The sequence below is a fragment of the Lathyrus oleraceus genome, chromosome 6 (genome assembly GCF_024323335.1).
Source record: "Lathyrus oleraceus cultivar Zhongwan6 chromosome 6, CAAS_Psat_ZW6_1.0, whole genome shotgun sequence".
In the NCBI taxonomy this organism is placed as follows: domain Eukaryota; kingdom Viridiplantae; phylum Streptophyta; class Magnoliopsida; order Fabales; family Fabaceae; genus Lathyrus; species Lathyrus oleraceus.
The window spans coordinates 345,928,331-345,936,112 of NC_066584.1; positions in this window are offsets into that span (position 1 = coordinate 345,928,331).

The window sequence follows — 7,782 nt, forward strand, 5'->3', positions numbered from 1 at the left end:
TGATGCTGTGGCGAAAGCCAAGGGCAAGCAAGCCATGAATGGGGGTACCTCTGCACCCCAGGGAGGTTCTGAGCCCACTTTTGCAAAGGATGTGGACGAGCTTCTGAGAATCATAAAGAAAAGCGATTACAAGGTAGTCGATCAGTTGATTCGACTCCGTCCAAGATATCCATTCTCTCACTTCTATTGTGCTCAGAGGCACACAGGGAGGCACTTCTGAAGGTTCTTAATGCTGCTTATGTACCCCAAGAGATCTCGGTAAACCAACTAGAAGGGATCGTTGCAAATGTTCATGTAGGCAACGAATTGGGTTTTACCGATTCTGACTTAACACCAGTCGGACGCAATCATAACAGGGCTCTGCACATCTCGATGGAATGCAGAGACACCGTGCTATCGCATGTTCTGGTGGATACAGGCTCCTCTCTCAATGTGCTACCCAAGAGAGCCCTACCTAAGAGATCGGTGTTTGGAGAGGTAGAATTGCCAATTCTGATTGGATCACAAACCTTCAACACTGTCTTCTACGTGATGGATATCAGTCCTTCCTACAGTTGCCTGCTGGGTCGTCCTTGGATCCATAATGCTGGGGCAGTCTCTTCAACTCTACACCAGAAGATTAAGTTTCCGGTCAACGGACGAATTATCACCGTCTGTGGTGAGGAAGACATCCTGGTCAGTAACCTGTCTACGTTCAAGTATGTAGAGGTAGAAGGTGAAATTCATGAGACTCTGTGTCAGGCTTTTGAGTCAGTTCAAATCAAGGATGCAGCTCCGGTGGAAGAGGTTAAGACGGGTGCCTCTATCTCATCCTTTAAGCAGGCACGGGCTGTGGTGGATTCAAGTGTTGCTCCCGGTTGGGGGCGTCTGTTGGAATTACCAGTGAAAGAAGATAAGTTCGGTATTGGGTATCAGCCAGTTTTGACTTCTACAACTTCAACACTTCAGACTCGTCAGGGGCTGATTACTTTCCCCAGCGCTGGCATCATTCAGTATGGTCAAGTCTCTGCAATCAACGAAGAAGATAGGGATAGTGATTGTGACATTGACAACTGGGTGCGTCCGAGGATCCCGGGTGAAGTCATCAACAATTGGTCTTCTGAAGAGATTATCCATGTCACTTTTCTGAAGGAGTAATTTTCTTTGTTTATTCATGCATGTCCAAGTCTTACGTTCCGCCCAGGACGTAATGACTCATTGTAGGGCCCATCTATGTGACACTTGCATTTTTTATCATAAATAAATGACGTCTTTTTGCATTCAAATATTTTGTTCCCTGTCATTCTATTTTTGCAGTTTTTCTAAATAAAAAAAAATGGCAATGTTTTGTTTAGTTTTCCTCCTTGTTCACACTCATAAGCACATACCATCACTCATGCAGATGCACATCACCGGATCCTATTGATAATGGTTCTGCTATGGCTCGTTTCGACTTTGAAAATCCAATCTTTCAAGCTGAAGAAGAGGGTGATGAAGACTGTGAACTCCCTGAAGAACTTACCAGGTTATTGAAACAAGAGGAAAGGGTTATTCAACCGCATCGAGAGTCTGTTGAAGTGATTAATCTCGGCACCCAAGACGCCAAGAGAGAAATCAAGATAGGGGCTGCTTTGAGAGATGATGTGAAGAAAGGGTTGATTGAATTGCTGCAAGAATACGTTGACATCTTCGCCTGGTCTTATCAGGACATGCCTGGGCTGGACACAGACATCGTGGTGCACCGCTTGCCTCTCAAAGAAGGTTGTCCTCCGGTCAAGCAGAAGCTCAGAAGAACAAGACCAGAGATGGCTGTCAAGATAAAAGAAGAAGTACAAAAGCAGTTGGATGCAGGGTTTCTAGCAGTCACCAATTATCCGCCATGGGTTGCAAACATCGTCCCAGTACCTAAGAAGGATGGAAAGGTACGGATGTGTGTCGACTACCGGGATCTGAACAGAGCTAGCCCTAAAGATGATTTCCCATTACCTCACATCGACGTTTTAGTGGATAATACAGCTCAGTTCTCGGTATTCTCCTTCATGGATGGCTTTTCTGGCTATAACCAAATCAAGATGGCACCAGAAGACATGGAAAAGACAACTTTCATAACCCCATGGGGCACCTTCTGCTACAAGGTGATGCCGTTTGGTCTAAAAAATGCCGGAGCAACATATCAACGAGCTATGGTAACTCTGTTCCATGATATGATTCATCATGAAATCGAGGTTTATGTGGATGATATGATTGCCAAATCTCAGACAGAAGATGAACATTTGTTGAATTTGCAGAAACTGTTTGAGCGTTTGAGGAAATTCAAACTGAGACTTAACCCGAACAAGTGCACTTTCGGGGTGAGATCGGGAAAATTGCTGGGTTTTATTGTTAGCGGAAAAGGGATTGAGGTGGATCCTGACAAAGTGAAAGCAATACAGGAAATGCCTGAGCCAAGAACAGAGAAGCAAGTCCTTAGTTTCTTAGGGAGGTTGAACTACATTGCAAGGTTCATCTCTAACCTAACAACCACGTGTGAGCCAATTTTCAAATTGTTGAGGAAAGATCAGGCTATCAGTTGGAATGAAGATTGTCAAAGGGCTTTCGAGAAGATAAAAGAGTATCTACAGAAACCTCCGATCCTTATACCTCCAGTTCCTGGGAGACCTCTGATAATGTACCTATCAGTGACTGAGAACTCGATGGGGTGTGTATTGGGACAGCATGACGAGTCTGGTCGAAAAGAGCATGCCATATACTACCTTAGCAAAAAGTTTACCGACTGTGAAATCAAATATTCGCAGCTTGAGAAAACTTGCTGTGCTTTGGCCTGGGTTGCTCGCCGACTGAGATAGTATATGTTGAACCATACTACCTTGTTGATTTCTAAGATGGATCCAGTGAAATACATATTCGAGAAGCCAGCTCTCACCGGACGTGTTGCCCGTTGGCAGATGATTTTAACAGAGTACGACATCCAGTATACGTCACAGAAGGCCATCAAAGGGAGTATTCTGTCAGACTACCTTGCCGAGCAACCGATTGATGATTATGAGCCGATGAAGTTTGATTTTCCAGATGAAGACATCATGTTCCTCAAGATGAAAGACTGTGAAGAGCCAGTTGTTGAGGAGGGACCTGATCCGAACGAAAAGTGGACTTTGTTGTTTGATGGGGCTGTCAATGCTAGAGGTAGTGGAATTGGCGCTGTCATTACTACTCCGAAGGGTGCCCACATGCCTTTCACCGCTCGTTTGACTTTTGAGTGCACAAATAATGAAGCTGAGTACGAGGCCTGTATCTTGGGCATTGAGCAAGCCATTGATCTGAGAATCAAGACTCTGGACATCTTCGGAGATTCAGCTCTGGTGATCAATCAAGTAAATGGTGATTGGAATACTCTCCAGCCCACTCTGGTCCCCTACAGAGACTACACGAGAAGGCTGTTGACTTTCTTCACAACAGTAAAATTGTATCATATACCTCGTGATGAGAACCAGATGGCAGACGCACATGCTACTCTATCCTCCATGATCAAGGTAATTCGTTGGAACCATGCTCCCATGATCGATGTGATGCGCCTTGACAGGGCCGCATATGTGTTTGCTGCTGAACTGGTAGTCGATGACAAGCCCTGGTATCACGATATCAAGTGCTTTTTGAAGAATCAAGAGTACCCTGCAGGGGAATCCAACAATGACAGAAAGACTTTGAGAAGATTGGCAGGCAGTTTCTTCTTGAACAAAGACGATGTGTTGTATAAGAGGAACTTCGACATGGTTTTGCTCAGATGTGTGGACAAACACGAGGCGGACATGTTAATGCAGGAAGTTCATGAAGGTTCCTTCGGTACTCATGCCGGAGGACATGCAATGGCTAAGAAATTGTTGAGAACGGGTTATTATTGGATGACCATGGAATCAGATTGTTTCAAGTATGCTCAGAAGTGTCATAAATGCCAGATTTATGCTGATAAGGTGCATGTGCCGCCAAATCCTCTGAATGTGATGACTTCGCCATGGCCGTTTGCTATGTGGGGCATTGACATGATTGGAAAGATTGAGCCGACTGCTTCCAATGGGCATCGCTTCATCCTTGTTGCCATCGACTATTTCACCAAGTGGGTCGAGGCAGCGTCGTTCGCGAATGTCACCAGACATGTGGTTGCCCGTTTGATCAAGAAAGAAATCATTTGTCGCTATGGGATTCCCGAAAGAATCATTACTGATAATGGTTCTAATCTCAACAACAAAATGATGAAGGAGTTGTGTCAGAACTTCAACATTCAGCATCACAATTCTTCCCCTCACCGCCCTAAGATGAACGGCGCTGTTGAGGCGGCAAATAAGAACATAAAGAAGATTGTGCAGAAGATGGTCGTCACGTACAGAGATTGGCAAGAGATGCTACCCTTCGCCTTGCATGGGTACCGTACTTCAGTACGTACATCGACCGGGGTAACCCCTTACTCCCTGGTGTATGGTATGGAAGCAGTCCTACCTGTTGAAGTGGAGATTCCTTCTCTAAGAGTCATGTTGGATGTCAAGTTAGATGAAGCTGAATGGATTCGGACAAGGTTCAATGAGTTGAGTCTTATCGAAGAGAAGCGAATGGCAGCCATTTGTCATGGGCAGTTGTATCAGAGTCGGATGAAGAGAGCTTTTGATCAGAAGGTGCGTCCTCGTTGTTTCCAAGTCGGAGATTTAGTGTTGAAAAGGATCCTTCCTCCTCAGACAAATCACAGGGGCAAGTGGACTCCTAACTATGATGGACCGTATATTGTCACCAAGGTTTTTGATGGTGGGGCCTTAATGCTTGGAACTATGGATGGTGAAAACTTCACTTCCCCTGTGAACTCAGACGCAGTTAAAAAATACTTCGCATAAAATAGACCCGCTGGACAGTAAAAAGAATAGTCCAGGCAAAAAATGGGCATCCCAACGAACCAAGAAAATGAAAAGGTTCGGGCAAAAATTAGGGACAAAAATAAAAAAAGATTGTACACCCGGTAAGTTGAAAACCTGAAAAGGCAACTTAGGCAAAAATGGATATCCCGATGGATTGAAAACCCGAAAAGGGCGATCCAGGCAAAAGTTAGGGATTAAGCGAATGACTGCGTTCTGAGTAGTTCTGAATCTCATCTCGTGCCAATGACTGGAAATTTTTTGAAGGATAGGAAACAGTCCAATCACTCTTTCAGAAAGCTGATCATCTGGAGGATCTTGAAGACGGGCAAGTCATAGCAGAATTAGAACCCAATAGAAATCCATTTCACATTGCCATTAGATTAATTTCTGTTTTTATCTATTGTGCGATTACCTCTTTCCAGGGATTGCTTCTTAATGTAAATGCCTATTCAGAGGCCATTCAATCAATAAAATCATGTTATTCGGTATATCTCTGTTTTCATTTTCATTTTACTGTTTTGTTTGCAAAAATGACGTCCGAATTTTTGATAAACATTGCATCATGACACATAAGGGCTTTACAGGTACATGCTTAATAAACATTTAAAATTGCTGTAAATTTTAAGTGCTTTGGATCGTCTATTCAGAACAGGTACCCTCGGGGCATTTCCTTAAAATCCCCTGCTGACGATCTTGAATATCTTCCCCAGTGAAGTCACCAACAGACAAATTCGGCGTCTTATCCCTGCAGAGCTGATCAGAGTGTTGGATTCTTCAATCCCCAGCAGGTTCTCACCACTGTACTTCCTCAAGCGGTTGTTTCAGGACATATACTCCCCAGTAGAGTTGACAGTGCCAGACTATATATCCCCAACGGGGTTGACAGTGCCAGACTGTATCTTCCCAGCAGAAGTGGCTGCTCCTTAGAGTTCGATGCCAGATCGATAATCCCAAGGCCAGATCCATGGTTTCTTTCCTTGAAGCAGAACCTCGGCACCGTATCAGTGTTTGCTCCCCCTGCTGAGTCATCTCTCGCAAACCGTGGTTGCCAGAACCATTGTAGCTTTCCTCAGCAGCAGGCTTCCAATGCCAGTCTTTCCTCGGTCAGAGTCTCGGTATGGCCAGAACACCGTGTGGCGGATCATTTCCCCACGTAATTCTTTGTGCTGTGCATCTCCAGCAGCCTTGCCAGGGCCCAGAGGATGGTGATCATTTCCCCAACAGATCCCCTTGCCTCAACTTGGCATCCTACCCAGCATTTCGCATCCCTGCATGTAGAATCATACTACATTGCATCCTCCCAAAACGCGTAGCATTTCCATTTTCATGGAGCATTACGCCATTGAAAAATTCAAACATACGCATTGTAAGCATAAAACATTCTCGGTATCCCAAGTGATAAGCTAGAAGTTGTTTCCAGTACTCAGACTGAAGATTGTTCATGACTTACCTTTGTTATCCCCAGCAAGTGTCATTGGCCCGTGCGCCGCATCTATCATCTTTCCCTATTTCTGCCGATGCTGACAGGCATGAATGTTCCGGTATCCAGATCGAAGTGGCGTTCAGGCCAGTTTTCTGATATTCAGATCGAAGAAGTTTCCGACGATCAGGTCGACGCAACTTATGGCATTCAGGCCAGTTTTCCCGGTATCCAGACCGAAGTGGCGTTCAGGCCAGTTTTCCGATATTCAGATCGAAGAAGTTTCCGACGATCAGGTCGACGCAACTCATGGCATTCAGGCCAGTTTTCCCGGTATCCAGACCGAAGTGGCGTTCAGGCCAGTTTTCCGATATTCAGATCGAAGAAGTTTCCGACGATCAGGTAGACGCAACTTATGGCATTCAGGCCAGTTTTCCCGGTATCCAGACCGAAGTGGCGTTCAGGCCAGTTTTCCGATATTCAGATCGAAGAAGTTTCCGACGATCAGGTCGACGCAACTTATGGCATTCAGGCCAGTTTTCCCGGTATCCAGACCGAAGTGGCGTTCAGGCCAGTTTTCCCGATGTTCAGATCGAAGTCTTTTCCAGTATTCAGACTGATGAGCGGCATTCAGGCCATGTTTATTTCTGTGTTACCATTTATTTTGGTATCCAGGCTAGCATTCTTTTTTTCGGTATTCGGACTGACTCTCACCGTACCAGACGGATTCTTCTTTCAAGGCATTGTTACTTCGCTTCACCTCAGTGCAAATTTTTGGGCTTTTATTGTATTCAATCCCTTGATACCTCGAAAGTGCGAAAGTTGCAGCTATCTCCTTTTCGGGTTCCCAGTTGATTGAATAGGGGCAACTGTAACACCCCAAAATTTGCCCTCCCCATTCATGCATTCATTTTTTAGGCCATTTAGTGTTTCATATTACATTACATCATGTCAATCGGAATTAGCTCCAAGAAGCTCGGACATCATCCAGGACACTTTGTGGGTTTTATTCAAATGATCAGTTAACACAAGGAAAAGACTTGAGGTACTACCAACAGGGCCAGATGAGGCCTATTCACCGTACAAATCGCCAGGCTGGAAGAAGCAAGAATCTACTGCTGAGCTGTCAGGCTCGCTAGGCGAGCAGATGCTTCGCCTAGCGAAGAATACTGTCACGCTCGCTAGGCGAGCAGATCCTTCGCTAGGCGAAGGACGCGCATTTCAGAAAATATCAGAAAAATTTTGGGCCTGAGCTGTCCTCAATTAAAGCCCACAAGCTGCGAAATTTGGCCTATAAATACCAGAGTAGTCAATGAAATAAGGGGGGAACACTAGCTGAACAGAAAAGACCAGAGATCTTGAGAGAAAGAAACCTAGGAACTACTCTGCAGCAACCTTCAGGCAACTCTGAGAAGTTCACTCCGCCTCACGCAAACCTAACAAAGCTTTACAAATCCAGCCGCGCCGTTCGATCGATCCCTCTCA